Source organism: Aedes albopictus, chromosome 2, assembly GCF_035046485.1.
Source record: "Aedes albopictus strain Foshan chromosome 2, AalbF5, whole genome shotgun sequence".
Classification (NCBI taxonomy): domain Eukaryota; kingdom Metazoa; phylum Arthropoda; class Insecta; order Diptera; family Culicidae; genus Aedes; species Aedes albopictus.
In genome coordinates, this window is record NC_085137.1 from 353,084,242 (window position 1) to 353,100,130 (window position 15,889).

General features: G+C 37.1%; 1 protein-coding gene across 23 annotated transcripts in view; it reads left to right on the forward strand.

Moving 5' to 3' along the window:
• Positions 1-15,889, forward strand: part of LOC115253727 (glutamate-gated chloride channel) — a 773,621-nt gene that overhangs the window by 510,181 nt on the left and 247,551 nt on the right. The gene's annotated exons all lie outside the window — the stretch shown is intronic.

Below are 15,889 nucleotides of genomic sequence, written 5' to 3' on the forward strand. Positions count from 1 at the left end.
ATCGTAGAGCGCTATCGACTGAAAACTCTGTATAACCAGGGAAGTTTTTCGGCTTCGCAGTCATCAAACGCAATCAAACGACTAAATATCGTTCTTCATCCGACGTTTCGGTGTTTATTACACCTTCTTCAGGGAATTCTACAATTAAAGTGGTAGAAAATGTGTAAAAATGTGTAAAAGTCATTTTATAATTTTTGTAGGATTTTTGCCAACACTTTTTTGGAAATTTTAGACGGATCATGCTAAACCGAGCAAAACGAGAACGATTGCAAGTTCTGTGAGGTCTAATGTTATTTAGCTTATTATAATTAGCTTATGATGTCTCGTTTTAATTGTAGAATTCCCTGAAGAAGGTGTAATATACACCGAAACGTCGGATGAAGAACGATATTTAGTCGTTTGATTGCGTTTGATGACTGCGAAGCCGAAAAACTTCCCTGGATATTCATAAAAAAATATTAAAAAACGGTTGAAAGTGGAGAAAGTTATGACACTTAAAGTGAAAGTATGTAACTAAATTTACGTTTGTTGTCTTTAATTAAACGTATTCAACGATTTTTATATACAAAAATGTTAAGTAAAGTTAACCCATTTCACCACATTTCAAAAAATGAAGCTTTAGTATGTAAAGCCTCGGGCTAAAAATCTCATAAATAAAGACATAACAAAAATATTTGTGGTTCAATGTCTATGCAGTAAGTACCATTCATTATATTTCCAATAAGCCAAGAAGAATTGAAATAGAACTATAGATGACGAAGGCACCACCAAATCACTTTTCCATGTTTATCGACAGGGACCCCAAACTTTTGGTCGATGACATCAAGAGTTAATTTACTTAATAACTTTATTTCTATATTTTTAAGCCAAGTAGGGTAAATCACGGTTGAAAGCTAATGGAAAATAGGTTATTTTACTGCTCTTATCTTAAAATTTTGTCGACCCATTTTCCAGCGACACTGCCGTAAATTTATATTCATTTTTTACAAAATTCTGCAACTTTGGGTTAATTTAAACTTGGAGGAACAAATATTTTTGTAAACGTTTCTCCTGAATCATGTTCAAAGTTACTTTGACTTGTTATGTTTTAAATGAGATTTAGGGTTTTTAAATCGGACGCAGATTGGCGGAGATATGGGCCTAAAAATCACATGTTTTTGAGAGGGTGACCCCAAACTTTTGATTGGGAGTGTAGGCTTTAGATTGAGCGTTTGCATCTATCCCCATATATTTCTATACAGTATTTTTGTTTTATCAACACATCGCGCAATGTAAAAAGCTGATGTGGATGCGTGGACATTAGGCTGCGGCTTATTTTGCAAAAGTTGTTGAAACCTGGAATTTGTTTGTTCTTCTGAATTAAAATGACATAAATAGGGAAAACTCTGAGTTCAAGTCAAAAATATTGAGATTTAGAGGTGACGCAATCGCCGCAAAGTTGAAATTTCGGGTAATAAAAAGGTGGTTTCACTTCAAGTGCCATAACTTTTACAATTTTCAACCGATTTTCAATATTTTTTTATGAATCTCTCACAAATTATAACTTTCAAATAAATGCATAGAACATATTTTTCTTCCAAAGTCACGCAAAATATGAGTTTTTAAAAATCTAATCTATTTTTTTTTCTTCTTTTTACAAAAAAAAAATATGATGATGATTAACCTGGGCTTGTTAGGGGAATATCTGTAAATAAAAAGAAAATCGCGTTAAGTACTGTTCCTTCCTTTGTCCACTAAGAATTTGCATCCTTTGACAGATACGTATTTCGACCTCAACTGTAAGGTCGTCTTCAGTGTCTTGTACTTGACTCGACTAAAAATTAAAAAAAAAAATAGCTTTAGAGACCGATAACTTTTCAACAGTTTGACCAATTTAAAATATTTAGCTCACTTTTTTAGATGTTTATGTTGCCTATCTTTGTCCCAAACAAACTATTCATCAAAGTAGTCATTTTCATGATACTTTACGCTAAAAACTACCAAAACACGCTTTATTCTTGATTTTTTCATACAAAATTTGAGTTTTTGACGATTATTTGCAATTTTTTTTACTCCGGATCAGATACTTAGCAACATATTTAGGGATATGGAACACATTAGAAGATTTTATTTTTCATTTTTTTTCCTCGCATGTAGAACATGAACACATTTTTTGATTGAGAACACTTCAAAAGTTGAAGTTTAAGGCTTCCATATGATTATTTAGAACATTTTTTTCACTTCAAGCCCGAAACTAAGCATGAAAACAATTAAAATTTTGCCAAGGTTGTGATTTTTATAATAAAATACGAGTTTTTGAACGGTTTATCTATTTAGAAACGATTTTTTGAAGGTATAGTTTATTCACAGCATTCTTAGGCAACATAAATATCTACAAAAGCAAGCTCGAAAAAATTAAATTGGTCAAACGGTTCAAAAGTTATTGGACTCCAAAGCTATTTTTTTGTTGTTAAAGATGAAAAAAAAAATAAACTAAATCTTCAAAAACCCATATATTGCGTGAGTTTGGAAAAATTTAATGTTCTACGAGTTCATTTGAAATTGAATTTGTGAGAAATTCATAAAAAAAGATTGAAAATCGGTTGAAATTGAAAACGTTATGGCACTTGAAGCGAAAACACCTTTTCATTACTCGAAAATTCAACTTTGAGGCGATTGCGCCACCTCTCTCTCTCTCTCTTCTTGGCGTAACGTCCTCACTGGGACAACACCTGCTTCTCAGCTTAGTGTTCTATGAGCACTTCCACAGTTATTAACTTCCTCTGCCAATGACCATTTTGCATGTGTATATCGTGTGGCAGGCACGAAGATATTTTATGCCCAAGGAAGTCAAGGAAATTTCCTTTACGAAAAGATCCTGGACCGACCGGGAATCGAACCCGTCACCCTCAGCATGGTCATGCTGAATACCCGTGCGTTTACCGCCTCGGCTATATGGGCCCCTCTAAATCTCAATTTTCTGACTCAAACTCAGAGGTTTCTCTTTTTGTGTCAATCCAGAAGAGCTTACGAATTTTAAGTTTCAACAACTTTTGGAAAATAAGCCGCGGCTGTTCTATTTGTTTACTTTAGGCGAAACTGAATCCATTTCCTCACTTCTTGGTTTTTGATTTTTCATAAACTAACGAAGCAGTATTTACAAAATCGGTGTTCGTACACATGTAGATTGTAGAGTATGGATCAAGGTATCTCCTGATTTTTTTTTCGTAATGGAAAATGTTTATGGTTTTCGAAGAAACCATTTTTGAATAAAATTTCACAAAAAAAATGGTTTCTGCAAAAATGGAAAACTTTTTCCACCGCAAAAAAAAAATCAGAAGATACCTTGATCCATACTCTACATGTGCACGAAACCCGATTTTGAAAATATTGCTTCGTTATTTTATAAAAAATCAAAAACCAAAAAAATGAGGAAATGCTTCCAGTTTCGCCTTAAGGACTATGAATATTTTCCACTGAATCAAATGTTTGTATATTTTGTACCGTTGGTAACATGAAACTTCACAATCCCAGAAATATTTTTCATAAATTGCTGTCACAAAATAAGTTTACTGGAAAACCGACCACAAATATCAAAATCACACCATAATCACAAGAACTAGGAGGATGTCTTCCACACTTTTGCATTGCTTAAAATTATGCTTCCATTGTTAGTCTATTTTTTTATCTCACTTTCTTTATACACCCATCATTCAATTGTTGAATACCAGCATAACTTAAACTGTTAGTATTTCTACACGATTTTTTTTTTCATTTATTTAATCATGCATTTAAAAGGGAATCAGGGTTGTTCTAGGAATGATTTCCACAGAGTTTCAGGGGATTTCAAGGGCCTTTAGGGGCTTTCAAGTGATCCCGGGGGAGTTCCATGGGCTTTTAGGAGCGTTCCTTGGAGCTTCAGGGGGTTTCGGTGGTCCCAGGGCCATTAATCTAGAGGATCTCAAAGGGCTTCATAGGCATTCCATGGGGTATCAGGGACGTCCCAGGAGTATTACAGAGGTGTTCTATGGAATTTTTTAAAAAAAATTTTTCTGGGGGTTTCAGCAGCGTTCTAAGGGTTTTCAAGGCGCTTTAGTGAATTCCTGGGGCGTTCCTGAGGTGTTACAAGGGGTTTCAGGATGTCTCATGGGTGTTCTATACGTGTTCCAGGAGCTTTTAGGGGCGTTCCATGATGCTTCAGAGCATTTAAAGGGATTTCAGGGGCGTTGCTTGGATTTTCATGGGGTTTCTGCGATCTGTGGGGGGTTCCAGGGGTGTTCTAAAGAGTCAGGCAGTTTTTAATGAGGTTTCAGTGGGTTCTTGAGATGTTCCAGGGGTGTTTCAGGTTAAGGGATTTCAGAAATTTTCAAGGCGTATAGGCTTCACTTGTGTTCAGGGCTGTTTTAGGCGACACAAGATGTTTCAGAGGGTTTCATCGGCGGCGTTCCAGAGCAAGGTTGCAGGAGCATTCCTGATGTGTTGTTGTTCAGAAATCACCTGTAACATTGACACGATTTGAAACCCCTTTGAGAATCCCCTTGAAACTTACGTGTAAGTCTCTTAAATCCTAAGGGTTTGGGCATGTGCATTTGGACCCTTAGCCCCTCAACTCCATTGTCGTTCGTGCTTGTTATTCATTACAGCCAGCGTGCACGATTTTGAATTTGAGGGGCCAAATCGCTGTAGATGCGCTCATGGGATTTACGGTTACAGACGTTACATGCGTTATGCTCATTAGGGATTATATGTGCTTATACGATCCACTACATGTGAAATTATGTAGGAAATATATGATTAAAATTTCTACATTTTGGTCATTCATACCCCTTCGATGCATTTACGAGCACTCTCCCCTACTTATGGTTAGAATGCCTGCGAGGCTGCGAAGCACATTTCCTGGAACGCATTTGCCATCAAGCATTCGCGTTTTCTCGGGATTCCGAATAAAAAACGGCATGACTTCTGCTGAACGTCCTGACTACAAAACTTAATGCTGTGGGATTTTTGCCCTCAGACCAACAACGTGTCGCAGCTTGGTCGCGGTTGTACTTGAGCTGTGGGCGGTACAAAAGTCAAAACGTAAGAATATCCGATTAAAGCTCCGTGTATGAAATCACGTATCGTAAAACGAATTTCGTTATTATTATTTTATGACTACGGAGGAAGTCTGCAATCTGCAGAGCACAGCACAGCCGCATAGCTTTAGTCTTGTCTTTATTTTGTGGAAAAACATTTCATCCGCGAGACGTTACGTTGACTATAAGGCAGGGGAAATTCTTCCACCGCTTGCGCTGGCTGGATGGTTGATGCGTTGATGCCGGTATGAAATGTTCCGAGAAATGTTATTAAAAGCACTCGTATGGGTGGTGCTTATGCGTTGGAAAGAATGTAATCTGAAGCTTTGTCATCGCCCATGCACGCGGAAGACAAATATTACTCCAAAACGTGGGATTTTCTTGATAGTTAAGGCGAAACTGGAAGCATTTCCTCACTTTTTGGTTTTTGATTTTCTATTAAATAACGAAGCAATATTTTTAAAATCGGTTTTCGTGCACATGTAGAGTATGGATCAAGGTATCTTCTGATTTTTTTTGTAGTGGAAAATGTTTTTCGTTTTTTCAGAAACCATTTTGAACAAAATTTCACATAAAAATGATTTCTGCAAAAATGGAAAACATTTTCCACCTCAAAAAAATTCAGAAGATACCTTGATCCATATTCTACATGTGCACGAAAACCGGTTTTGAAAATATTGCTTCGTTATTTAATAAAAAATCAAAAACTAAAAAAAATGAGAAAATGCTTCCAGTTTCGCCTTAATGTTTGCGTGGAGTTCTTGGTTTTGATATGAGGAGAGGTGAACAGTAGTAGGATGTTAATGGTTAACGGTTCCAGAATAAAGTAAACGTTGCTACATGATCTTTCAAGAACTAAGTTCCTGAAAAATAACACTCCGTTTGGGCATTATAGTTAGTGAACATAAATGTTATTAGAAAAAAAAAATCAAAAACATTTTATATCGGTAGTGTTACGAAGTTGCAGGTACACACCTTGTTAAAGTAATAATGTTTTCATAAGAATGTTTCAATATTAATTTGATATCCAGACTTTTACACTATGTTTGCAGTTTCATGAGATGTATCTGTTTTGGCAAATATCTAAATATTGAAACTAAAATATTAACGCATACTGAAACGGAAATAAAACTAGAAATAGGCAATATTTCTGAAAAGCCATTATTACAACAATCGATGCTTTTGATTTCAGAGAGTTCCCTTTTTATGTATCTATGTAGTCGATAAATTATTGCAATATATCCAGATTTCACTCATTGATGTGTTAGACGGGTTTGTTCTGCTTAAACACTTTTTTTTTTACCGCGTGAATCAGATTCTAAACAACAACCTTTCCTCAGGAGAAAATGCGATCGATTCTCACGTAAAACTGAAAGCTTCTCGATTACTCATTGAATCGTAAAGCAGCTGATGGCTTTGTGTTCGAGCGTTTCATGACCATCGGAATTGGCACGGAATCTTGGAAGGAAAGAATGTTATTCGGCTGCTAGGAAGCAATCATTAAACACTGCACTGTGGGAGATTTTTGGGGGCACCATCATAGTGCTGTTGGTAGGATAGAACACCAATCCGCGGTAGAATGTAAAACAATATGACGACGATGATGATGACGGAGAGATTTTCCAAAATTGCCTGGCGAAAATGAGTTCTCTCGTTTGATGGCGTAGAGCATGGGCACGTTTTCAATCTCATTATGCTAAATTGAGTCTATCGATGAAATCTTGACCATCGTACTGGTTTTTTCCAGCAGATATATTTATAAGAATTATGTTTGTTTAACAAGCTGTGGATTTGTCGCTAACAGAAACTAACGTTTCTAATTAACTGTGCTTTGAGGTTTTAAGATCGTCATCTGTTTTAAAATGAGAAGTCTGGAACCCAAATGTTGAACACTTCAAACACTACCAAACAACTTCACTCGTTGTATACAGCGTGAGCGCGGTGCAGTTTCAGCTGCTTGATGGTGCGCGTCCTGAAAGGTTACTCTAGCCCATTTTAATGTTGTACGACTCTCGATAGTTGATCAACTTTAGAACGGTTCAAGCTTTGTTTGTGATTGATGACGAAAAACCCGACAAAATCCTATCATTGACCTATTTTTATTTTGGCCGCCAAACCCAACATAGACCTAACAGTTATCTAATGTTGGACTAACAGTGGTCCAACATTTAATAAAATTGTGCCCGAGTTTCCCGTGCTTTATGCCCAGCTAGTCATTTGAGTGACAATTCATTTGAATGACAAGGAATCGCTTCTCATTTGAAGAGCTCTAGTTAACTAAAATTGTTTTAAACATGACTAGAAGCAAAAATGACAGAAAAGATTTATTAGATAATGTTCACAGGAATGATATGAATTTTTAAAACACTATTCAAAGAGATGCAGGGGGATTTAGGGGAATTTCAAGGATGTTTAAGGAAATGTTCAAAAGGGTTTCAAGCTGTTTCAGGGTATTAGGTGATAACAGGGATAAATCCCCTGGAACGCCCCTGAAACACCCTTAGGGGCCCTTGAAAGTCTTCGAAGCCCATTTAAAACCAATACAATGCTCCCGAAACCTCCTGAAACACCCTGGAATGCTTTCGAAAGCTGATGGAACACTCATGGAAACCTCTGGAGCGCTCCTGGAACGCCTTTAAAACCCATAGAAAACCCATGGAACGTTCCTGAAGTCCTCTGGAACACTACTGGAATACCCCGGGGACGCCTTTTTGAAGTGCACGATTAGGTAAAGTGAAAACAAATTTTGCAGTCATGCTAACATTTAAGGTTATGCCAGTGCTCAACAATTGGATGAAAGATGCATAATGAAAATATGATAAAAGTGTAGATTTATTTTAATTAAATAATATTGAAAGCATATTTCGTAACAGCCATTTCTTATAATTATTCCTAAGAGTTGTGCAGTTTCCATGTCATAAGCGAACACATGTGCATCTACAGCATGCGTTTACCGGAAAAATTTGTAATTAATTAGTAGGCACGAAATGTTGCTAATTGACAAATTGAGAGATGACATTTGGGAAAAAAAATCGCATTCTGGTGGGACTTAAACCTACGACTCAGTATTCGCTAGACCGACGCTTCAACCAATTGAGCCACAAAACAGGTAATGATTCTGTGGAAATGAAAGCCAAACCGACTCCTAAGCCGCCACACCGTGGACACTCCTTTTTCACAAACCCAACTCTCTTTCGGCTTTTAGTTAGTGGACACAAACACGAGTGTGTTGTGGATTGGCTTTCACTGCCAATGAGCATTTTGCATGCGTATATCGTGTGGCATGCCTGAAGATACCCTATGTCAAAGAATGTCAAAGAGGTCCATTACGAAAAGTTCCTGGACCGTCTGGGAATCAAACCCGTCATCCTCATCTTGTTTTTTTTCTGAATTTCCATACATTTACGTGTCCCTTTAGTGATTTGTACATGTTCGATCATTGGCATTATTTGCTTAATTTTTAGAATTTTCTTTTAAAAAAGCAATGCAATTATTGTATTGCTGTTAGAATTGTTTAAGCTATTCCTGATGTTTGTATATTTAAGAGTTTCTGCAGGAATTCTGAAAAAAAAACTACCCATGGAATCCTTAAGAAAATGTTCACGTCATTTCAATTTTAATTTTCAATTGAATTTCTGGAAAATATTTCTGAAGGATGAAAACACAGTTTACACGCACGTGTTTTATATTTTTTGCAATGCAGAAATTTTCGAATGTCATTTCACTTGACTATTGTTGTTTTTTATGCTAGGGGCTAGATGTCAATACCTACACTGTGGCGCATAATTGATTGGACGATTTTCATACAAAATGGTAAAGTTTGAGATGCTAAAACTATGACCACGTGGTTTTTGGAAGTCCCATTACAATGTACGAAAACCGTAAGAAGAGCAACTTGTTGAATTGGGGAGCTCATTCAACAACAATAAAAATCATAAAAGTAGCAACTATGTGACTGCATTCAATACATTCAGACGTTTACTAAGCATATGGTTGCAATTTCATAACGTTTGGACACTACTGGGATTGCGATGACACAAAATCCCAGTGCCGAAATCTCGGGTAAACAATAAACCTCGTTTTCTCAAAGTAAAAGACTTCGTAGCCATTTGAATCGTAGATTTTTTGGAAATTATTGTGATTATTTTATCTGGAATTTCATATATAATAAATTCACTAGGAATCCGCAAAGCATTTTTTTAGCATTTATGGATTTTTTTTCGAGTATTTCTTCGGTAATAATTCGTTGAAAAAAAAATCCTCTAACAATTTGTTTACAATCTTTTTCATTATTTCCTTCAGGAATTTTTCAGGCAACTAGTTCAGAAACTACTTCTACAATTTCTGTAAATATTTCTACTGAATTTCCTTCCAGAAATCCTCCGATATTTTTTTTGGAACTATTTCTCCCGCAAGTTATCCACACCCTGGCAATTTTTTTTTTCAATTTGACTAGCAAAGTTCATTTACCAAAAGTACCACATGCAAACTCTTCAATAAACCCTCCGGAAGATTTTTTAAATTTAGGATTAACTTCTGAAGCTTTTCTAGGAATATATGAAGAAATTCTTTAAGTACTCCTCAATGATTTCATTCCTCCTACAGTTTGGTTAGATTTTTTTTTTTGAAAATGTTTAATATTTATTCGGTAATTCCTTGAAAAAAAAAAATAAAAATTCCTCTGACAGTTTGTTTATAATCTATTTCATTATTTCCTTCAAGAATTTTTCAGGCAACTAGTTCAGGAACTCTTTCTACAATTTCTGAAGATATTTCTACTGAAATTCTTTCAAGAATTCCTCCGATATTTTTTTTAAACCATATCTGAACCGGTAGTGGTCCGGAACCGGTTCCAATGGGTCCCGACGGAAGTGGTCAAATATAAAAGTGAACCAAACCCATGCATGCGACACATCAAACAGCGGCATTTACGATAACCTGATGAACGGTTAGCAGTAAAACAGTATCGGACCGTATCTGAACCGGTAGTGTTCCGGAACCGGTTCCGGGGGGTCCCGACAGAAGTGGCCAAATATAAAAGGGAACCAAACCCATGCATGCGACACATTAAACAGCGGCATTTCCGATAACCTAATGAACGGTTAGCAGGAAAACAGTATCAGACCATATCTGAACCGGTAGTGTTCCGGAACCGGTTCCGGGGGGTCCCGATAGAAGTGGCCAAATATAAAAGAGAACCAAACCCATGCATGCGACACATCAAACAGCGGCATTTCCAATAACCTAATGAACGGTTAGCAGGAAAACAGTATCAGACCATATCTGAACCGGTAGTGTTCCGGAACCGGTTTCGGGGAGTCCCGACGGAAGTAACCAAATACACTGTGGTGCATAATTGATCGGACAAACGCCGATTTTCATACAAAATGGCCAAGTTTGAGATGCTGTAACTATGGTTTGCTTTGATGGATTGAGCTCAATTTTTGACACGGAACTACAAATATGCTGAATTTTGTGTATACAAAGTATAAAATGTTTTCGTTCACAGGTCTGGGCGTGGCAAGGCGTTGAAAAAATTGCAAAAGTGATCGGACAGCGGCACGCGTGTAAATCAAAGGGGTACCGCTGTCCGATCACTTTTGCAATATTTTCAACGCCTTGCCACGCCCAGACCTGTGAACGAAAACATTTTATACTTTGTATACACAAAATTCAGCATATTTGTAGTTCCGTGTCAAAAATTGAGCTCAATCCATCAAAGCAAACCATAGTTACAGCATCTCAAACTTGGCCATTTTGTATGAAAATTGGCGTTTGTCCGATCAATTATGCACCACAGTGTATAAAAGAGAACCAAACCCATGCATGCGTATCATCAAACAGCAGCATTTCCGATAACCTAATGAAAGGTTAGCAGGAAAACAGTATCAGACCATATCTGAACCGGTAGTGGTCCGGAACCGGTTGGGGGGTCCCGACGGAAGTGGCGAAACATAAAAGAGAACCAAACCCATGCATGCGAAACATCAAACAGCGGCATTTACGTTAGCCTAATGAAAGGTTAGCAGGAAAACAGTATCTGAACCGGTAGTGTACCGGAACCGGTTCCGGGGGTCCCGACGGAAGTGGCCAAATATAAAAGAGAACCACACGCATGCATGCGACACATCAAATCGCGGCTTTTCCAATACCCTGATGGCCGGTTATTAACCTTCACGTACCCGACTCCCAACATCTAATTTTCAAAATAATGGCATTTCGTCAACTCTCATCCAACTTTTTTGAAGTCGCCCTCAATCGATCATAAATTGGTGCTAGTTTATTACACTCAAGTGACCATGCCATATCCGGAACCATTCCGGAGATATTCCGGATTGTACTGGGGTCAGGGAGAGTGCCGAAATGGCAAAACAATATTATTTCGTGTGTTATTGTGTTTGAACCATCGATTTTCAGCGGAATTTTCATTGCGAACAATAAAACACACCTTCGATAATCAGATTTGAATAAGTTGACCCATCCGGATCACCGTGACAGGTCCCGCGGGGGCCTCATGGGGGACACTTCTGGTTTTCATCCAAAACATGTCGTGCGACATATCAAACTTCATGATTTCGAATGAATGAGTCAGAAATGATACCCTGAAGTCTGTATCAACTAATATGACCACCCCGGAACATCTAGCATAGGTTCCACGGTGTTGACATCGGGGACATTTCTGGTTTGCAATCAAAACATGCCGTGCGACGTATCAAACTTCATGATTTCAAGAGAACAGAGCAGAAAAAAATGACTGAAGTATGAAGCAACTGATATGGCTGCTCCAAAACACCTGAAACAGGTTCCCCGGGGGCCTCTCAAACACAATAACACACGAAATAATCACTTTAAGTCATTTGGCAAAACAGACACCTCTCCCACCCCCTGACCCCAGTACAATACGGAATATCTCCGGAATGGTTCCGGATGTTACATGACCACTTGGGTGTAATAAACTAGCACCAATTTATGATCGATTAAGGGCGACTTCAAAAAAATCGGATGAAAATTGACGAAATGCCAGCATTTTCAAAATGAGTTGTCGGGGGTCGGTAATGTGAAGGTTAAGGAAGTAGGCTCAGACCACATTGGAGACTGCCAGTTATATTGTGGAACCAGTTCCGGGTGCCTCATTGGAAATCGCCTTATATAAAAGTGAACCAAACCCTTGCATACGACACATCAGAGCGCGGATTTTTCGATAACCTAATGAAAGGTTAGCAAGAGACTAGTCTCCGACCATATCTGAACCGGTAGTGTTCCGGAACCGGTTCCGGATGTCCCACCGGAAGTGTCCAAATATAACAGTCAACCATACCCATGCATGCGACACATCAAACAGCGGCTTTTTCGATAACCTGATGAACGTTTAGCAAAAAAATAGTTGCTCACCAAATTTGGGACAACAGGTTGTAACCGTTCGTCGAGATTGCTCAAGAGTTTGTCAAAACGCGGTGGCTTTTGCGCCACTCTCGCGAACGAGAGACCACCGGTTCATATCAAAGTTTGCCCGACTTGAACGACTCCTATCTCAAGGGCTCCCTCGAACGGCCGCTGGCTCGACTAAAAATTCCAAAATCTAATAAGCGACACGAATCAATAACGGAAATTTACACAAAAAGAGATAAAGAACAGAATAAACAACAAGTGAACATTTAGGAATCACTGAAGTGAATTTATTGGAATAAATTTAGCAAACAAAGCAAAAACAATAGAAACACGAAAAAATAACAATTGAATTCATTTTAGTCTATATTCTTTTTCACAAAAATGCTCGTCAAGTGTGTGTGTGTGTGTGTGTGTGTGATCATGGCCATGAACTCAAAAACGACGCACAGTGGGATCATTCTGAAAAAAGACGATCAAAACCTCTAAGAGCCGTTAGATGACATTTTAGCATATAGGTGTCTTTGGAAGATATGTTCAATAAAATCTTCTCTATTTTTATGCATATTCACTGTATGGTAAAACTGTAGGGTGAACCCGAGCAAAAAAATATTTTTTCAAAATAATTTTTTAGAGGGTAGATGTCTTCAGCAAAGTTGTAGAACAAGTAATTTCAAGTAACTTTGCTGGAGGCAACATATAGCTTGGACTTCATTTTTTGGGAGAAAATATGAAAGTTATAAAAAACAACCTCAAAATCAGTTTTTTGAACTTTTCCATGATTATATCGTAAAACTTTAACGTGATATGTTCTACAAGTTTGTAGGTACTACTGAAATGCACTATCTTGCCAAAGACACCAACTCTGTTAAATTGAAAATTGCTCCAGTAAACCAATTTTTTTGAATTTTTTTCACTATTTTCACTATTGAATATTTTTTGAATTGGCACTTTTTGGCAGCCCTGCTATCAAAATTTCAAAGCTTTATTATGTCCAGAATAGACCAAAATTGACTTAACAATCGGGTCTGATAAGGCACTTTGATATCTGATGCTATTTCAATAGTCATTTTTCAAAGAAAATATTCACAAATTTCATACAAATTATTTAAAACAAACTGAAAACTCACGAATACTTTTCGACATTTATATTTGGATTAATAGTATTCTTGTTGAAATAGTCTACATTTCTAACACTGTTGTTGACTTCACATTGAATACCCGACAAAAAAAATCGCTTTTCAAATTTTTAGATGAGTTTATAACACCAATCAAAAACTAAGTTTTTTATCTATTTTTTTTGCAATTCTCAATGCATTTGTTTTTGTTCAAATACATACATTAATCAATCAACTAAAACAATGATAACATATTTTCCATTTGCTATGTTAACATTATAACTTCGGTTAAAAAAATAAAAGGGCGAATATATAATGAACGCCTCAACAAGTTTTGTGTTGAAAATAAAAAATAAAATAAAACGAGTGAAACATTGTTACATCACATTGAAATAGCCAGTATCTGTTAGCGATATTCTAGGTCGTCATAATGAAAATTCTTCACAGATATTTTATTGAAATTGGTTATGCTGTTTGATACTCTTTAAAATATATTTTTTCCAGTTTTCACGAACTGCGTCCGTTAGGTCGATTCCTGTCCTTGATGTTCAAAACTCCTTCGTCGTAGACATATTACCTTGATTCATCCCTTGACAAATCCGCATCAAGATCACGGCTCGATTATAGATACTTTTCCAGAGGAGCCTTTAGTTTTAAGTTTATATTATAACAATTTTTTGAAAAGATAAAAAGGTTTTGCGCCTTTTTTGAGAAAGATTTCGTAGATGAGGAAATCACTCAAAGAGGCTTTTCCCTCTTTCAAAATTTGTAGTTCAAAATAAATGACACTAACAGTTGAAATAGCCTACATTTTTTTAACTTGTTTTTTTTTTATTCAGAATCACTACTCGGATCTAGACTCAGATGAACCAAAAATAATATCGAAAGGTTGAATGAGATTTGTGAATATTTGCTTTGAAAATGACTATTGAAATAGCATCAGATATCAAAGTGCCTTATCAGACCCGATTGTTAAGTCAATTTTGGTCTATTCTGGACATAATAAAGCTTTGGGCTGCCAAAAAGTGCCAATTCAAAAAATATTCAATAGTGAAAATAGTGAAAAAAATTCAAAAAAAATGGTTTACTGGAGCAATTTTTAATTTTACAGAGTTGGTGTCTTTGACAAGATAGTGTATTTCAGTAGTACCTACAAACTTGTAGAACATATCACGTTAAAATTTCACGATATAATCATGAAAAAGTTCAAAAAACTGATTTTGAGGTTGTTTTTTAAAACTTTCATATTTTCTCCCGAAAAATGAAGTCCAAGCTATATCGTGTCTTCAGCAAAGTTACTTGAAATTACTTGTTCTACAACTTTGCTGAAGATATCTGCCCACTAAAAAATTTTTTGAAAAAATATTTTTTTGCTCGGGTTCACCTTACAGTTTTACCATACAGTGAATATGCACAAAAATATATAAGATTTTTCTGAACATATCTTCCAAAGACACCTATATGCTAAAATGTCATCTAACGGCTCTTAGAGGTTTTGATCGTCTTTTTTTAGAATGATCCCACTGTGCGACGTGCAGGCTTTTCCGTTGTCGGTGCTTCGTCGTGGCCAGTCGTCGACGTCGGTTCGCTCTCCAAAACGTTCGCCGGACTAAAGGTGCGGAGGGGGAGTGTCGGCGGTGCGGTACTCTGCCCGATCGTACGTAAACTGTACGCAGGTAGGCCGGACGTGATCCCTACTCCGTTTGGCTGCCAGTTTTGGCGGGCGAGGAGCAGCGGAAAATGGCTTAAAGCCCAAAATAAAAAGCGTCTTTGGACGCTGAGGTCCAAAGAGGGAACACAAATTAAAACAATATACACTAAACGAATTCACTTTTATAATTACCTTCGAAACAACAAATAAGCGCTCAGGGAACAGAGTGTCTGCCCCTGGCGACAAAATCCACAATTTTAAACTATCAAACGAAAAACAAGGAACATTAGAAACAAATTCACTTCAAAAACACCAATTTACCAAACTACAACTCTAAGAAACACTACACACCTTTAAAAATGACAAACTGGGAGAAGGTCGCCGAAGCTCACTTCTGCTCACCAGCCGACTCAACTATGAAGTGATGGAATCAAGTCTAATTCTCTTGTCAAGTAAATTTCCCGCTATTGATGCAGTCGTCTATTCAATTTACAAACTATTATATACAAGTGCGCCAAATTTAAATCGCACATGGCGTAAAACCTATTTTACGCCATCGAAAAAGTCCTATAAGATACAACATGAATCGTCATTAGCTTAGCCTAGACACAAACCATACATGAAACGGATAATCTATACTAAATGAAACGGCTCAAACTCTAAGGCAAATCAACGAATCC